The following is an 18,869-nucleotide window of genomic DNA, read 5'->3' as shown; positions in this document are numbered from 1 at the left end:
AAAAGTACACGTCACTGCAAACCACTACTTATCTCGATCTTGGTCCTCCTCCAGGCCTTTTCCCAGACATCGAAAACCTGTTTTGCTCTAAACTTTCGTTGACCAAAACACTGTGAATTCGTTTACATTAACGCGATCCTGCCATTGATATTTCATCCATCCATCCGTCCCACTTATTTTCTTCTGAGCTCTCACATCTGTGATCTCTATCCATCCATTAACTGTTTTATTTCTAACCCCGCTCCCTCCCGGATCAGTAACTTTACACTGGTTTGAACTCTGTAGGTTGGCTTGGGTGTTTTGACTAATTTCTGGTCGTACATCATCTTCCTTTCCAGATTTCTGATGTTTTTTTTTTTTTCTGTCTCAATTGTCGATATCTGCTCCTTAATGTCCAACTCATCCCCTCATTTTCTTCTCACCCCAACAAAAATAATGATGGTAATAATACCGAATTAGCCTAATGGTCGAGTAGCTTGGCTTCATTATGCAGTAATTCCAACTGATAATCTGATTGGACCGTTAATCATATCTGCATTGTCTACTGGTGCACGTATGTCAACAGCGTGTATTATTTGAGCAGGTCGACTTGTTTTGCATGTCAACAACGAGACGTGCAAAACATATCTTGTTGATCGTGGACACGGTCAACTCGCCCTCACGTGGAATGTCCTTATGAAAGACGAGACTCGAATTACATTAACCTAAACTATCGCCAGCCCTACTGCAGGAGGCTTTTATTGCAATGTTTTCTCTCTTGACAAATTTTCACTTATTGCTAACATAAATAAATAAATGTAAGTTTGAAAGCTGAAATAGATAAATAAATTATTCATTGTTGATAACGAAAACTCTTTGTGTTTTTAACTCATCCTTTTTTTTTTTTTTGGTGTAGATAAGTGGTAGTTGATAAGAATCGCCTCTCTTTCGTCAAATGCGCTGCAAAATATTTCTCTGGAATTATCTGAAGTTTCATTTACGATGATTCATCGTGTCAGAGTTGTATAATAGGAAATCTTTAGTTTGTTATGCCGTAGTTTGAACATTACGTATAAAGAGATAACGAAACTTTAATAAGGCTCTCTTGTTTACATCATACTCGTAAGCGCAAGGAAATATTGATGATTGTGTAGTGTTTCTTTGGGAATGTGTAGAAATGCATATCAAAGTATTTAACGGTATCTCTTTATTTAGAGCAGAAATCATTTTGCGTAATATGCAGTTTCTTATACTTATTTTAACCCAGTGTATATCTCGAAGTAAATACCTCTCCAAAAATGTCTTCCGTGTTTTTTCCGACCTAAGTACTGTAGTGTTAGTGGTCCCTTGTAAATTCAAATTTCATTTTCCAAATGAGGTTTTTGTTTTCAGAGGCGTTTTTATAACTGCTGGGGTTTACTGCTGGAAAGTTTTTCGATTTGATTAACATTGTTAATGTATCTTGATGATAATTAACACGCCATCTAATACTAAAAGGATATGCACGTGTTCTGAATTGTAATCTCAGAGTATACGGGAAAATTGCTCTGTCTCATACCACTTGCATAGAGAGAGAGAGAGAGAGAGAGAGAGAGAGAGAGATGCAACACAACATGCATAATTACATACTCGTATAAATGAGAAAAATTCTGATCGGACGTCTAGTTTTGTTTTGATACCAAACGTATACCTCATGGTTGCAAAAAATCAATCAATAAATAAAATGATAAATAAATAAAACCGGTAACCACTAGCAGATACTACGAAAAAGTATATTCTATTAGCTTCATGTTGTGTAACTGAATAAAACCAAAAAAAAAAATGCCATAACACGAATTGTCAAATGCCTTTCATTCATTCGCATGGCGTAAACCAGTACGAAAAAGATTACTAGGATCTCGTGGAGAGATAGAAAGCTTCAGATTGCTTTGCCTCCAATTAATAATTCAAGAATGCTCAACAGGACCCCTGGCCATCGTGTCACATTTTGAAGCTCTCTTCAAGCTGCGTCATTCCCTTCTCGTAGCCGTAAATATTATTTTATTCATCGGGAATGACCGCTGGAATTTAATTAAGTTTTTCCTTCTATGCGGTTGTCACGGAAACACCGAATAAATAAATCGGTATCCGTTACGAGCTCTGACGGTGGACAATCTAAAAATAAGCAGATGGGCAACAGTTCCTTCACAGGGAGTTGTATACGTAGTAATAAGGAGTAGATGGGTGGGCTGGCAGTGGGTGGGTGTTTAATACTGCTGTTGTTATATATTGTCAGATAAAAAGGGCAAAGGATGCACGGCAGGCTAATACTCATCACGCAGTGACGTGTATCGGCCTACATGCATTCTTGAGGTTGCCTGTGAAGATTCGCATTCCCGATTTTTAGTCAACAGTTATTAGAGGAGTCGCAGCATTTACTTAAGAACAATTCAAAACCTGGGAAAACTCAACCTCTATACTTTGGAAGTATAGAGATAGCACACAAAAAAAACTTCATTCAACTGGTATCGGGGTGGGGGGGGGATTCCGTAATCTTAATCTTTAATCCGCTACTTTAAGATCTCGGATCTTTCGCATGGGAATCTTATAAAATGTATGTTTTCTAGCCGTGAGAGGATTGCTGCAACATTCATTTGTAAAAACAAGCAGAGGGACACGATCCCAGAGAAATATTCTCCTGGTCACATGATGCTTTAATTCTTGTACCACGCAATTATTATTACGTAACACCTCCAAGGAGTCCAAAGACTCATCGAGTTTTTATTTTCAGTTTCAACTTAAATATATCTTTAAATGATTATTTTTAAAGGATTTAATTTTCTTTGTAAAAACAAGCGGATGCTTGTTTTCGAAGGCATAGCAGGGCACACCAACGTCTTAAACACAGCAATGGGGCTTTGGAAAAGCTTTCAGTATTTACTTGCTTGGGCGGCAACTACTTTTGTGGTTGTAGTGTACTCAAACAGTTTTGCAATTCGTCCTTGATTCTCACTGGTGAATTTGACAATCTAGCTGGTTATTAGCTTACTGCGAGGTAAATGCTGTTAGACAAATACCCCTGCACTTCGCTTTGCGCAGAATAGGGTGTCGACCATGTGATCCACATCCGGCACATTTTACTTCCTGTACGACCTTCTGAATGCTAAACACTGCAATTGTTTGAACTGCGCAGTTAATTCTGTTGGTGCCAAACAGAATTACCGATGGGATACTCCAACAGAGACAAAAACCGAGTGCGTGTGAAAGGGTTCAAGTGGCTTGTGTCGCTATAACGAACCAAATGGTCGATACGAAATGAATTATTGAAGCCGCTTGCTTCGAGACTTATCCAATTAGAAAACAAAGAGTGACAACCGCTAATATTTATCATTCGCGTGTGGTTTACTGGCTCGCTGCTACCACGTGCGTCTGTTTTATGTTGTCCGCTGAGATAAGTCACGCATCTCCCCCGTTTTGAAATCGCCATTAATCAATCATAATACGAACGAATTTCACGGAGTTTCTCAAACACTATTTGGATGTCCTTGGCTGAGTCGGGGTGGGAGGGGGGGGGAAGAGAGTTGGGTTGTACGTGTCATATCACGGCAGCTGTTGCGATAAAGATAGTTCGGTCGGCAGTAGTACACACGTGCTATATTGCAGCGGCGAAACTACTTAGCTAAAATGCCTTTCATGAGTACACAAGCAGGTCGCAGTGAATTAAATGTCCACCTTCGGAAACATTTTGATGGCATTTGTGCTCCGTATGGTGCGTAGAAATAACGACCATAGCGCCTCTTGTGTCTGATGAAAACAAAGAACGTTTTTTTTTTTTTTACTTATTAAAGATCAATAGTAAATTTATGTTATAGCATTCAAGGCCCAGAACTGAGTATTATGCATTTATGTGCCTTTTCATACTTGTTTGTTATGACCACATCGAGGTGTGTTCGAAACACACACACCGTCGACAGGGTGTAGCATAGAGGCAGCCTGCCTCACGGCGCGGCTTAATAAGGGCGCTCGTTCAGCCATATTGCGGTAGGCGCCGTCGCTGCTAACAATTCCTGTTAGCGTAGCAAGTGCGGAAAGAAGTTTTTCCAAGCTCAAACTGGCTAAAAATTATTTGCGAACAGCAATGGTTCAAGAAAGATTGGTTGGTCTAGCAACTATATCGATAGAGGCGGACAGAGCTTATAATTTAAATTTAGAAGAGCTCATAAACAGTTTTATTGTGCGATATCCTCGTAGAGCAAACATTTAATTAATATTATTATGTAATTGTTTTGCATTAATGTCTCTCTGGTAATAAAAACAAAATAGCAACTGGAGATGCTCTTATATTTTTGTCTTATAATCCATCAGGGACGATATTTAATTGTTTGCCTCAGCATTATAGCGACACAGTCAACGCTGAGTATCAGCATTCGAGCCGATGATGCGTGAATTAAAGCTCCTGTAGCATCAACGTCAGAATGTAGATGCACTCCTCGAGATCAGTGCCCGCAATTGTATTTCATGTCCAGGAAGTACTTCAGTGCCAACCACAAAGGATACCCACACTTTATATTAAATTGTCCTCCAGACATGGCGTAGGACCTTCTGTGATTAAGTTTAGGCTCTACATTGAATCGTATAAATTTAAAAATATACCTCCAAATTGCACGCGAATTCCCTTGCTTAGCAAAAAAGGATTGGGACAGAAGAGTCACACAACAGTAGCTGTTCTGTTCTGGTCGGAATACGCATCCCAGTGAAATATCTAAGCTTACAAGTATTGGGAAGTTTAGCATACTGTTTGGATCAAAATTCATGGACAAATCTCTCCCCCTGTACAGAAAACGAAGAAAATGGCAGGCACTTTTGGCGAAGTGGTTAAGTATTCAGTTTTCTACTTCTATTTGATTGGCGTAAAATTCAGTGAGTGATAATAATAATAATAATAATAATAATAAGAAGAAGAAGAAGAAGAAGAAGAAGAAGAAATCGAGCCCCCTGTTATCCACATCTTTACTGTATGGTTTGTAACTTAGAAGACCGAAGTCCTTTACCGTATGAGTTCTTAACGTAGTCATTGTCTCCTTCGCACCCTCCAGTGTATCGTCTTCAATTTTAACATTTTTAGTTCCTGAGTGCTTCCTTCCCAAGTTTTATCATCTTGACTCTGTTTTGGAAGATGACACTCCAATCTTGATATCCTCTTCAACCCTTAAATTTCTTGAAAACAGATATCGGAAGTGGAATGGTGCACGGTGGCAATCACGTGCGTGTTTTTTTTTATTTATTTTTATCATATTCGGTTCAGTCTAAAAGAACATTTCACATTTGCATGCAGTTTAAAACCTGGTTGTAAAGTGTTCTGAACCAGCAAAATAAAGAAAAGGGGAAAATCTCAAAGGAAATAAAGAGGAAACAAAATGAAAAGGCAGTTACAAGAGTGTGAGAAAAATGTGTTTATGAATAGCAATTTGGTAGGACCCTTCGTAGCTCAGTCGAAGTAAAGGGATTTATGGAAACGGTTGGAAAGGTCTGGGTTCGAATCTCGTAAGCGAAGAACCTTTACAAGGACTTTTCAGTTGAAGGTAAGCAAACCGATCTCATACGGAGGTGGAGGGGATTTCCATCATCCCGCAACCAGGCAAACTAGCCGTGAAGAACACTTCTAAAATACTTATTGCGCAAGGAAGGCAACAGGTACCACTTTGTTCAATAATTATTCGTCCCTCTCCCCCTCCCCCCCAACTCTAAGATTGAGGAGAGAAGAAGAAGAAATTTGATAGTTAAGGGATTTATAGGAGCAGGTATTTGTAATATTTCGATATTTTTCACGAACGTATTTTGTTACAGTGTAAAGAAAAACTGCATAAATAATTTAAATGATTTTGTAATCACACAAATAAATTAAAGGTAGCGACTGATTGCTTTTTTTTTTTTTTTTTTTTTTGCACGCTAAAACAAAAGATCACTTAGGTCCGATTTTAACAGTCTCTAAAACCGCACAATGTCACTAAGAACTTTTTATTTTATGTTGAAATGTGTTTATGTGTGTGCGTATGAGAATGCACTCGGAATAACCTTGTAATTATCACGAGCAAGCAAAGGACTGTTGGATCCGTTCCAGATGGCGCATTTGGTCAAGCATGGCGGATAGAAATCACGAAACCACGTTGCAAATGTAGGCGCCTTCGCTCGGATTCTCTCAAGATTTATTCATTTTAAATAAGCTGACGTCTTCCGTAGCTACAAATTGGGGAGAGAGAAGTACAACGACACGTTATCAGACCTCCTCGACTTCCCCCCCGCATGCTCGCTGACCCCCAGTTCGTACTTCGTGCACTGGATTAGGCGACTCGCAGCTGTTGCACAACGTAATGAACGAATTGTGTTTGCAGTAGCGATGGTGTGTCAGTCCTCGTGTTTGTTCGGGATTAACTTCTTCGACGCCTCTGTTATACTGCACCCTACCTCAGAAGATCTTAATGACTTCATCTCGAGGAAATAAATCTCTTCTTATATTAAAACGGTGGAGATATCAAGTGCTGTTGCGCATATGGCGCAAGTTGAACTGTGAGGGATGCTACGCGACTTTGTTACTTTTTAAAGGCCATTTGATGTCGCTTCGAGCTATTTGATCTCATGTGCATATATATATATATATATATATATATATATATATATATATATATATACACACACACGCGAGAGTGATCTGAAAAGTTCTCGGCCTAACAATGAAAAAATGAATTTATAATTTCAAAATTATTTTTATTTTTCAACATAATCTCCCTTAAGACTAATATATTTATTCCAGTGATGCTCCAGCACCATTATCCCATTCCTGTAGTGGTTCTCAGTAAGATCTGCAAAATACCCCTCTACAGCTGCAATCACTTCTTGATTCGAAGAAAAACGCTGACCAGCGAGGAAGAGTTTTAGTTTTGGGAAGAAATAGAAGTCAGAGGGAGCCACACATCTGGGGAATAGGGTGGATGTTTCTAACAACTCAGTTCCAACTGCAGCCAAGGAGAATTCAAGTTGTATCGCAGGATAGTGAAAAGAGCTCATTTGAGGCTATTTGGTGTGAGATTGAGACTGGCAGAATAAAATATACAGTTGGGTGCTGCTATAGACCAGGTGATGGAATAGATGGTGGAGACAGTATGCATAGACAAATTGATGAAATGAGCGGGAGGGTAATTATTATGGGGGATTTTAACTATGGTAACATTGATTGGAAGGAGGAGAGGACACATGTGAGGAAGGAAATGGATTTTATTCAATTATTAAGGGATAACTATCTGAGACAGCATGTAATTGAAAATACTAGGAATGTGAGAGTGCTTGACCTGGTAATAGCATCTGAGAATTTGACTGTAATAAATATGACCATGTTGCCACCTATTGGTGAGAGTGATCATAAGGGAAGTGGATAAAGGTGTGGAATTTTCGATTAAGACAGGGTATATGTGGAATTTTCGATTAAGACAGGGTATATGTGGAATTACCGTGCTGGCAAGTATAACAAGTTTAGGAGATTGCTTGGATCAGTGCCATGGCATATACAACTGCACGGGCTGTCGATAGAGCATGGGAAGTGGTCAAGGAGCATTTACAGGAGGTTATGGCTGATTGTATACCTACGGTCTGAATAGTAAAACAAGTAAAACAAAGAAACAACTGTGGAGGGAATTTAAAGAAAGGGGTAACCTGCAGGCACACGAACGGTATAAAGTGCAGGCCAGAAGGGCAATGAGTGTGGTAAAAAAACCAAAACCGGATTATGAAAGGAAACTAGCTATGTAAGCTAAAGAGAATCCCAAATAGTTCTTTCAATATGCTGCAAGCAAGAAAAAACTGTACACGGCAAAATGATTTTAAGGAATGACGATGGTAAGGAGGTCACTGAATCAGTCCATATAGTGGAGTTACTGAGCGAGCACTTTGCAAAAGTATATCATCCAGGTGGCGACATTGAAAAAATGAAGGAAACATTAGTTTATACGGGAATTGTGATGAATGAAGTGGAGGTTAATAGTCTATTACAGAACCTTAATGTGAATACGTCTGTGGGATTGGATGGTATACCGGCACGGGTCTTGCGTGAAGCGGCTAAAGAATTATCAGTGCCCTTAACCATGTTGTTTAATCTGAGTCTCGGGTCTGGTTTAGTCCCGAAAGTGTGGAAAGAATGGAAAATAGTTCCACTGCATTAAAGGAGGATCCAAGACTACGGTTGCAAATTCCCGACCGATCAGCATATCAGGAGTCGTTGTCAAGGTCTTGGAGAAAGTAGTCAAGGGAAAAATCCAGGAATGGATTGATGATTGATGATTGAAGATTGATGATTGATTGAAGCTATGCTGTCCCCCTTACTGAGATACAGTACGGGAGACAGCATGGCTTTGTGAAGGGTAGATCATGCCTCAGTAACTTGCTCTAGTTTTATAACACGGTGACGGCTGAACTGGATAAGGGTAATGGGTTTACAGTGATACTGCTGGACCTGGCAAAGGCATTTGATAGGATACCACATGGAATTCTAATCCGTAAACTACAACATATGGGAATGGATATAGGGTTCGTGAGATGGATAGGTGGGTGGTTGATGGAGAGATATCAAAAGTAGTTTATTCAGGAGTAGAGTCCAAAAGACGGCCTGTGACTAGTGGTGTGCCGCAGGGTTCTGTTCTTGGACCACTGCTGTTTAATTTGTTCATTAACCATATAGGGAAGGATCTAAGAGGAACAGTTCATTTGTTCGCTGATGATGCAAAGTTGGGTAGTGCAATAGTAAATGCAGAAGATGTCAAAATCTTGCTAGACGACTTGGATATATTGGCGTTCTGGGCTAAGGAGAATGGATGTCAATTTAATGTGACAAAATGTAAGGTTATGCATTTTGGGGTGAAAAGATTAGCAGCAGTATACCACATTGGTTGGTGGAACTGTACTCCAGGAGATTGTGAGGCCATGGACTTGGGAGTGTTGGTGGATAGGGAGATGAAGTTTAGGGGGCACATTGCAAAAGTAGCTAAATCTGCTCATCAACTCACTTGGTTGTTGAAAAATACTTTGACGAGCAGAGGCAAGCAAGTTATTGTACCTCTGTACCGAGCCTTGATAAGACCACATCTCGACTACTGTGCCCAGATTTGGTCACCTAGGTTACTTCTTGATGGGGAGGTGGTGGAGAGGATCCAGAGGCGAGTGACTAAGATGATAGCAGGTCTGTGGAATGAACCATATGAGAACAGGTTGAATATTTGTGGGTTGCAGAAATTAGTTGATAAGCGGAAAAGGGGAGATATAATTGAGACATTCAAATTTATAAAGGGTTTCTATAGGATTAATTCAGAGGATATTTTTGAGATCAGGACTGGTGGTGGGAGAACTAGGGGACACCTATGGAAGCTGGGCAAGAGTGCGGTTAGTAGGGTGTTAGAGCTGGGTTCTTTACTTTTAGAGTAGTAAATGAGTGGAATAAGCTCTCAGAGTCTGTTGTGGGTGCTATGACGGTGAGTGAGTTCAAGGCAAGGTATGATAGATACTGTGAGAATGTCGTATAGTTGTGGGGACATGATGTTTAGGGCCTCCCTCGATGAGTCGAAGGACTCCCTGGAGTCTCCCGTAATAATAATAATAATAATAATAATAATAATAATAATAATAATATTATTATTATTATTATTAAACTCATAGTGCAGATCCCTTAATTTTCCCATTTCTAAAACACCTTTGTGGACAGGTGCATTGTCCTGATGAAAGATGATTTTTTTCTTTTTTAAACCGGTCTTTTCTCACGAATATTTTCGTCTTCTAGTCTGGTTAAAAGATCGGAATAATATTCCCCAGTTATTGTTTTACCTTTCTGAAGATAGCTAATGAACAAAATGCCATCACAAAATACCGATACCATGATCTTTCCTGCTGATGGAACTGACTTTGTCTTCTTTGGTGCTGAACAATCTGCTTCTGTCCACTGTTTGACTGCTGTTTGTATTCTGGTGGGTAATGGCGAATAAAAGTCTCATCCATAGTAATAAATCGAAATATAATAAATTTTATGACAGCACAATACTGAATTTTATCCATTTCAAGGGATACAGACAACACTTTTGCTTCAGACAGCTGTATAAAACAAACTACTTGATAAATTGACTTGCAATTTCACATGGATGCTTACGATAGCTGTACCAACTTAGAAAAAAAAATATTGTGCCGACAGTGTTGCCATCTATGGTTGAGGCCGAGAACTTTTCAGATCACCCTAGTATATATATAAATACATATATTGTTTGTTTGTTTGTTTATTTATTTATTATTATTTTTTTTTGAAGAGTTGAAAGTTGTAGTTGTTTGGGAATACTTCATGAAGAAGGCTGTTCCAGAGGACACAATGGGATGGAATGAAAGAGGAAAAATAGAAGCAGGTTCGGTGTGTTTGCAGCTGCACAATAAAGGGATGGGTAGCACTGCCCTTGTATTAACAGACGCAACAGAAAGTGGAGAAATGATGGTTACCAATTCGCTGGAGCCGTGACTATGGAAGTGCCTGTAGAATAGACATTACGCCGAAACAATGTCTGTGAGATTGAAGTGAATCTGTAAGAGAGGGATTGTCTCTGGGCTGAATTACCCACCCTTGGGACAGCATCAAGGATTTTAAGGGACGTTTTATGTGCACCACCCATATGCATGCACGGATTTGGAATATGTGTATAGTGAAGAGTTAGTTGAGTGTAAAATAGGCTCTTGAACGAAAGAGAATACCAAGTTTCTTAAATGCGTATGAGGATATTGACGTGACGTGTTTGTGCCAGGAAAAACTGGAGTAAACGTTAGTCCAAGCAGAGAGATCAGATCTTGTCTGTGATTTGTGTATTCCTAAGGGTAAGGATAGATGAGCTAGAAAAAGGCAAGACAGTGTTTCGGTGGCAGTTAAAATAACAAGGTTGTCCTCGCCACATTGGTGGACAGTATGTAGATCAATATTTAAAGCACTAGTTGTAAGTGATATTGTAGTCTGGGACTGCATGGTTTGTCGAATGAGTTCGATGAGTGGAGCTTACCATCGTCAGCAAAGTTGCGGATGGGATCAGTGGTTATTGTGAGTAGATTATTTGTGTACAGGAGAAATACAGTAGGGGTTATGACAGAGGCCTTGATTTTAATTAATAACACGACATTTCGTCCTAATTGCAGACGATTTCTTCAGGCGTAAACATGCAAACTACTTACTCATGAACCACCAAAGTCTACATCAGTGGCGCACCCAGGGGGGGGGGGGAGGTAAGTGGCCCGAAGACAAAAATGAAAAAGGAAAAAAAAACACTAGAAAATTTTCCAAAAATATTTTCCTAATTAAAATTAATTTTTTTAATTTATGTTGTGTCTTCTATTTCTATACTACCTATGAATTAGGGGTCACATAAGGTAGGAATACCCTATAGCTCTCGGGAATCATGGCCGCTGTGAACGCAAGGCGAATGAGGTAGAGCTCGGGCGGACCGAGCGCTACTTCGTTTACCCGAGCGGGACCAGAGGAGATCACGGGTATCATGTATTGGCGATCACTGCAGATGCTCAGTCATAGATTGTATGCAATGCGTAGTGTGTATTCTCAAATCGTCTACTCCACTCGTTCTCACCCTCAAGACGAAATCCTGAATGTGCCACTGGTCTACATGCTTCTATATTTATATATATTTATATATATACAGTATATATATATATAAAGACGTTTTGTTTATCCAGAGTACTCATTAGTACACACAATTAATTAATACTTAGGAGTTTACGAAATATTTCCTATTATTTAGCACGAGATGCAAGAGTTGGTCCGTACTCTATTTTGTGTTTTAAAAGTGTCCGACTGCTCCGAAATTCAACTTCTAAAACTTCTGAATCGTTCAATTCAAACCTTCAACCGAAATGTGAATATTCGGCAGGGTAAGACTGGCTTGACTTGAACGCTTCAGATGACTATTTGGAAATGTTCCACAGTTCGTTGCAAATTGGATGAGAATCTGTTTGTGGACATCTAAGAAGACCTTTTCCCTCATGGTGTTCGTGGGATACTCAATTATACGTATCTGCTGATTAGAAATTATTTCGGAACTTTGACAAATAAGGAGTTTGGTTTTATTGCATCGCCTACTTGGTTTTATTTTCAACTGTTCCTTTTTTATGTTAGTTCATTCCATCTTCATCTTCAGTGCAGTTTAGTATTTTATGTTTCTTTGTTTATGTTTCCAATGAGTAAGCGATTTTGTAGAATTTTTAAAAATATTTTAGTTGCTACTCTACGAGGGGTTTTATAACCCTCACACCAGTTTATTATTATTATTATTATTATTATTATTATTATTATTATTATTATTATTATTAAGGGAGACCTCCAGGGAGTCAGGAGCACATCGAGGGAGGCCACATACACGCACCAGCTATCATACTTATTCTTGAATTCATTCACACTGCTTGCACTTAAAACATTCATAGGCAATCCATTCCAATCACGCACCACCCTCTGAGAGAAAAATCTCTATGAGAGAGAGAAAAAGTCATGAAGTTATAATTTTTTTTATTTGTAGATTAGTTTAACCGAAACCTAATTTGATGTTATAATCTTATCTCCATAGTGGGTCACTCAGTAAGTTCGGACGCCGATGAACACGACATATTAAGGAGATGAGATAAAATAATCGAATTTTATGTTCTAGGAATGATATATAAATTACCATAATTTTCTGTTATGCTTGGGACTGCAAAACACGCCATAACAGCCACTGTAATATCGCCACCTGCTGAAAAAATCGAAAGTACAATATAGATTAATTTTTCGTTTGTATATTCTCACCTGTTGATAGTGCTGTCAAACAAAAGAGCTTTTCCGTGTGTGTTGGGCCATCTTTTACGCGTGGGATGAGCATACAATAAATAAATAAATAAATAAAATTGGCGAATTCTTGAAAATGCCAAAAAATACTATCCTGTGTACGTCAAATCTATCACAGACAGACGCTCTGTGCCAGTCGATTGTTTTCTGTTATCATCTCCGGATGAAAAAGAAAAAAAAAAAGTCAAATAATATTAAAATAATAAAAGAGAAGAAATATTTTTTTCGCATTTTTATTTCGTCCAAATGCAGCAGTTCAAGTTTCTTACGTTAGCTGAAAGTACCTCTTTATCATCTTCACGAATTATCTCCATTTTTCGACCATCCCCATCACTCCCTCTGGAACACACCTTTCTGTACACGATGATATCACCTGAACTCTGTCGATCTCTTTCCACTTCTGTGTTTCCTTATCGTCGTCGACGCCACGCAATCTACGATTTGTAAACAGCGAAGTCCATCCTGCGAACCTCACTTCCTTCTCCACTGCTTGAATTCAAAAGAGCGATTGAGTGAAATCTATTCGAAAACTATTATTTAAACCCCCAACTGCGTGCGTTCTCAGTCTGGTTTTTCTGTTATACGCAGAGAAAACTCTCAATTTTATTTAAACAATCCCTTCTCCATCCGAGACTGGTTTAATCAGCTTCAGCTGACAACACTTAAAAAGTAGTTCTTCTCGTTGTGCTGTCTTGTAGAAATTTAATCGAAAAAGGGATTATGAGACTTAAGAAAATTCGTAGTTTAACAGTTTATTATCGTTCTCATCACGTATAGAAGATATTTATACTGTATTATACAATTCAAGGTGTACAATTCAATGTACAATATTATACAATACAGTTGAAGTATTACTATCATTTTCTGTTGGAAATTACACTTATATATACAAATTATGTATACAAATAGAGTAAAATAGATTTACTGCTTTTAGTGATAAAGTAAGTTAGTTTGTGTATTTATGTGTAACCAAGGGCCGTAGCCATACTGGGTACTAGAGAATTAAATGTTCGAAACAGTCACTGCGAGTCCAGTGACCGTATCTATGAGGGTTCACCTTAGACGGTTTGAGTTGATGTACATGTTGATATATTAGTCTCCTAAGTGAATGAACTAGTTAGTATATTGGTACCTTAACTGGATATGATATATGCGTTATAATGATCTCTTATACTATACGTTTAAAGTAATTGTCAACATTGTTTAGTCCCATGAGGTAGTCTCTCAATCTTTTTCTGAATGCATAAGCTGAGGTTATAGATTTGATTTCATTTGGGAATTTATTGTAGCTGTTTGTCGCTAGCTATTCGAAGGATTTATGAAAAATTTCTTTGTTTGCCTTGGGTGCTACCAGCATGTTCGGCCGCATCGTTATCCATAGTCTACATTATATACCAAGAAACTTTCAGCGTTCCTTTTTACGTATAATAGACAACCATAGAGATAGAGTTTCTGAAGTGGTAGAATATTATGAACGATATACAGATCGTTGGTTGAATGTACGAAGTTAGTAGTGGTTATGGCTCTAATTATTCTGTTTTGTATTCTTATTAATGGAAGCAGATGGTGTAATAATCTCCACCCCAACAGGTGATGCCATATCGCAGTGAGGAGTACAAAAAAGCTACAGTACACTCCCGACACGTATTTCTACGTCCCATGCCTAAGACAATGTTCATGATGTTAACTGTGAGTATTCAAGTCGATTTTAGGTAATTGTCGGATTAAACACTTCAGTTTTCTTTCCGAGAGGGGAAAAACAAAAAAAAAAAAACTCTTCTTATTATCTCAAGAGATTGACAAAAACAGGATGTGCAGGACACAAATGAAGTGATAATGGGTAACGCTCGCAAATACAGTTGCAATCGCGAGGTCTTTAAATGGGGTTAATTGTAGAAAGCCAAAGAATACAAAGAACACTACAATCTCGTATATTAAGTTGGGGAGGAATCCATCGCACAACTCTGAAACCTTTAGTCTCGACTCAGAATAAAGTAATTAAAATCTTAACTAGAAACAAATATAAGGATACTGCAATGTGTAATAAATACATCATACTAAACATACTACCCCTTAGATGTTTATACGTCTATAGGGTACTATTATTCATAAAAAACGACAACGAATACGTAAATATCAAACAAAATGCTTTCCTTAGTAGACACAAGGGCCTAAAATATTTAGTTCCAAAGCAAATAAAGAAGCAACACACAAACATTATACTTATTTAGTGCCAAAAGTATTCAACACGCCACCTTTAACAATAAATGAAACTAACCCAAACCAATACAAAACTCTAATCAAAGCATATTTATTTTCCCACAGAAATGAGGAAGCTCTGTTCAAAATAATTGAATAAATTATTGGTTTTTAGCATATTTGTATTCAAAGATCCAATCTCATGTGTAAAACGTAACATTTAAATACTTTGTTTTATTTTGTTCCTAATTAATTGTTATGCAACTTTCTCTGTATGATGAAATTTTATTTTATCTGCGATTTTATTATGTAATTATATTATAATAATATGTAATATGTATATTATATGAATGTACATATGTGTATATAATGAAAATGCATTACATAAATTTTTATAACTTTATGCATATCGTAACCCGGATGAGCTGTTGCTCTTACGTTACACACGTGATTGTTCAACATTTGGTACTATTATAGGAAGCATACAAATAAACATGATTTTTTGATTTGAATAAAGTATAAAACTTAAAGGAATGTGGTTTACTGGCGAGCCCAATTCATGCAGCAGAGTGTTTTATTAATTTATTTAAAAATAACATTCTAAAGAATTGTACTCACTGCTATTTGAGGATTTCACTTATTTCCGAACCAATAGTTGAAAGGTCATGACAAGCATTTTCTGCGCTGACGCAGCGACAACCACGTCCAGATGAAAAATCTGTTTGTCAGATTTTTCAGTTATTTCTTTTAGTCATCAGTGAAAATGCTAAAGTGCACAAGACTCGATTATGATCCATTCTTATTTCAGGATTTAGATTTGCCGATTTGTCTTCTTGATACTTGGAAGTTGCGTTTTCGCGCTGCACCTGACAATCCAACAAGAATTAGAAGCTTCGTCAGAGAAAATCCTCACGTTCTCCAACCAGAATTGATACCTAATAAAGTACGTTGATTCATAAAGAAGTTAGTGCTGTCTTACAGAATAAAAGACTTCTGTTCGCCCCTCCGTCCCTTCATAATAGCAGAGAAATATTGGAGCATTTATTTCAATAGCCAACTAAAATCATTGAGGGTGCTTTCATTCATCCTCAAATGCATTTTGGACGGCTGTCTAGTAACAGTCTGTGACATTCTGACACGTCTATTTTTCATTCTAACGTCTGTTTGCACAGCAAGCAGTTAAAGTGGAATATTGATTCTTGTGTCAGAATAGCATAGACTGTTACGAGACAGCGTAATGAGGATGAATAAAACCACCACCAATGATTTGAGTTGGCTATTGAAATAAATGCTACAATATTAGAGTTGTTAGCAACCAACAATTCGTCACTGAGGAAGATATCAGTGATGAATTGTTGGTTGCTAACTTCTCTCCAAATTCTGATTTTTGTAAAATCAGGACAAATCTCTCTCAACCTTGAATGATAACGTCTGAAAATTTGAAATCGGATGTGGGTGTTCTGCATCCCCGATTTCCCTACAGTTTCCTAAAAAGAATCCTTCACTGTGTACCAAAGAGAATGACTGAGTTATTTCTCTCTCTCTCTCTCTCTCTCTCTCTCTTTCTTTCTTTCTTTTTCTCTCTTTCTCTTTCTGCACCCTTGCGACTCACCTTTTTTTATTGCAATTCCCTTTAAAAACATATAAGCATGTGATTATGTGATTGTAACAACAACCCCTCTGTTTTCGCTAGATACTACTTCTAACAATAATAATTAATGCTAAACCATCAAAAGAAATACATTCAAGGTACGATTGCAGTTGAATCTAACTGTTTCTTGGACTTTTCAGTCCGCACCTGAGATGCTAAACTTTTTATTTATTTTTTATTTGCCTATATGAAAAATCGTGCTGTTAACCTCGCAACATAGAAAAAAAAGCAACCTTAGAACTCATATTGTCTCACACAATAATATCAGATTAGGGTTTAGGAACGCAACATGGCGGCTGTAGTTATCTGTTATAATCTCGTCACAAGTAAGCTGTAACTTGTCAGGCACGAACTCAACTAAAACTGCCTGAATGCGTAATCTAATTTATGTCTTTGTTTCTCGTAAAATGTGTTAAAATGAATTACTTGTACTTATAAAATGATTAAGAAACTTCTAACTTGGAGATTTCTGTTTCCTTCTGCAGAATTTGTGTGATTCGGCTTAGAAATATGCTGGGAATTCTATGAAACGGAAAGAAATGTGTAAGCTTACCGTGAAAGAACAAAATTTAACTTTTAGATACTTCATCGCTGAGAATGTTCCACCACATAATGAAATCGCTTCTTTACTCATTTTATTTTTTTACTCAGAAGTTTTCACGGAGCTCAGAATGCTCAGATTTCATACATCTGCAAGATCCTTCCAAGATGGAAGGAACTTTCAGCCTCGTTCAGCAATTTCTCTTTACGTCTGTGCAAAGCAGCAAAAGGTCGTATTCCATCTTGAAAAACTTCGGTTAAATTAGATATCCAATGTCTTTTTATGTTGGTGGGATTAGGCTAGAAGAAACTGATGAGGCTAGGGATCTTGGAGTGTTAATAGATAGGAAGTTGAAGTTCGGGGGTCATGTGGAAAAGATTGCAAATACAACTCAAAAGATAATTACAATGCTGAAACGGTTCACATGTAAAGATGAGGATGTCGTTTTAACTCTTTACAAGGCCTAGATAAGACCTCGCTTGGACTATTGTGCGCAGGTCTGGTCTGCTGGTGTCCGTTGCGATTCTGATACAGTGGAGAGAGTGCAAAGGAGATTATAATCAGGATTGTGGAATACTGATTATGAAGATAGATTGATAATTTGTAGATTGCAAACAGGAGAAAGAGGGGTGATATGATTGAGACTTACAAACTGCTGAAAGGGTCGTACAAGATTTCAGTTGATAGAATTTTTCAATTTATGGAGGGCGGGGAAAGGACGAGAGAGTACCCCTGGAAGCTGAGAATGAAGGCCGCCAAGAAGGGTGTGAGGGCTAGATTTTTCTCTCATAGGGTGGTGTATGATTGGAATGGATTGCCTTTGGATGTTGTGAGTGCAAGCAGTGTGAATGAATTCAAGAATAAGTATGATAGCTGATGGGTGTAGTATGTGGCCTTCCTTGATGAGTCTCTGACTCCCTGGAGGCCTCTCTTAATAATAATAATAATAATAATAATAATAATAATAATAATAATAATAATAATAATAATAATAATAACAAAATTCCTGATTGGGACACGAAAATCCTTTAAAAGGGACATTTGAACTGAAAGTAAGTATCGAATTGACGGGGATTTTCCTTCCTAAAAGGATTTTTTTTTCATCCCGCTAAATAGACAAACGAGCCTGAGAACAGGCATAGCAGACTATGAAAATGAGATTAATTTGCTGTCAGGGCATTAATTAGGTTTATAGGAAGCCAAATAACTTCGCTGTGATCGGCCATTGAGAACAACACTTCAAGGGGAAGATAATAAAATTAGTTTTCTGAAAGAAAAGACAAATCGCATTACTTTCACTGTGTAGAAACAAAACAAGATTTTTTTGCAGCCTTTCAATAGCAGCTTTTCATTTGCTTCATCCCATGGTTCAACAACATTCCGTCGCTGATAAGATTCACGTCTTTCCACAGGACATTCAATGATTTCCTTTCAAGACTGTCACCTTCTTTATACTCACAGAACTTCGCAGGTTTTCTCAGAACGAACAACAGATTTTTTTTTTTTTAAAGACACCAAGCCTTGCCCTTCCCTCCCCTACTCTTTTTTTTTTTTTTCAGCTCCATACTTCTCGCGCAATTCTAGTCACCTCTTATTCTACTCAACATTAAATTAACCAAGCTTTT

General features: G+C 37.8%; 2 protein-coding genes across 4 annotated transcripts in view; one reads left to right on the top strand and one right to left on the bottom strand.

The window, feature by feature from the left end:
• Window positions 1-18,869, bottom strand: part of LOC150103716 (cubilin-like) — a 280,379-nt gene that overhangs the window by 196,926 nt on the left and 64,584 nt on the right. The gene's annotated exons all lie outside the window — the stretch shown is intronic.
• The window catches only part of LOC150103717 (uncharacterized), a 38,508-nt gene that overhangs the window by 5,827 nt on the left and 13,812 nt on the right, over window positions 1-18,869 (top strand). The window lies entirely within an intron of this gene.

This window comes from Typopeltis vanoorti, chromosome 8 (genome assembly GCF_054136105.1).
Source record: "Typopeltis vanoorti isolate ZY-2024b chromosome 8, IOZ_Tvanoo_1.0, whole genome shotgun sequence".
Classification (NCBI taxonomy): domain Eukaryota; kingdom Metazoa; phylum Arthropoda; class Arachnida; order Uropygi; family Thelyphonidae; genus Typopeltis; species Typopeltis vanoorti.
The sequence above is the reverse complement of the archived record's forward strand: the minus strand, read 5'-3'. Positions and strand labels throughout refer to the sequence as shown.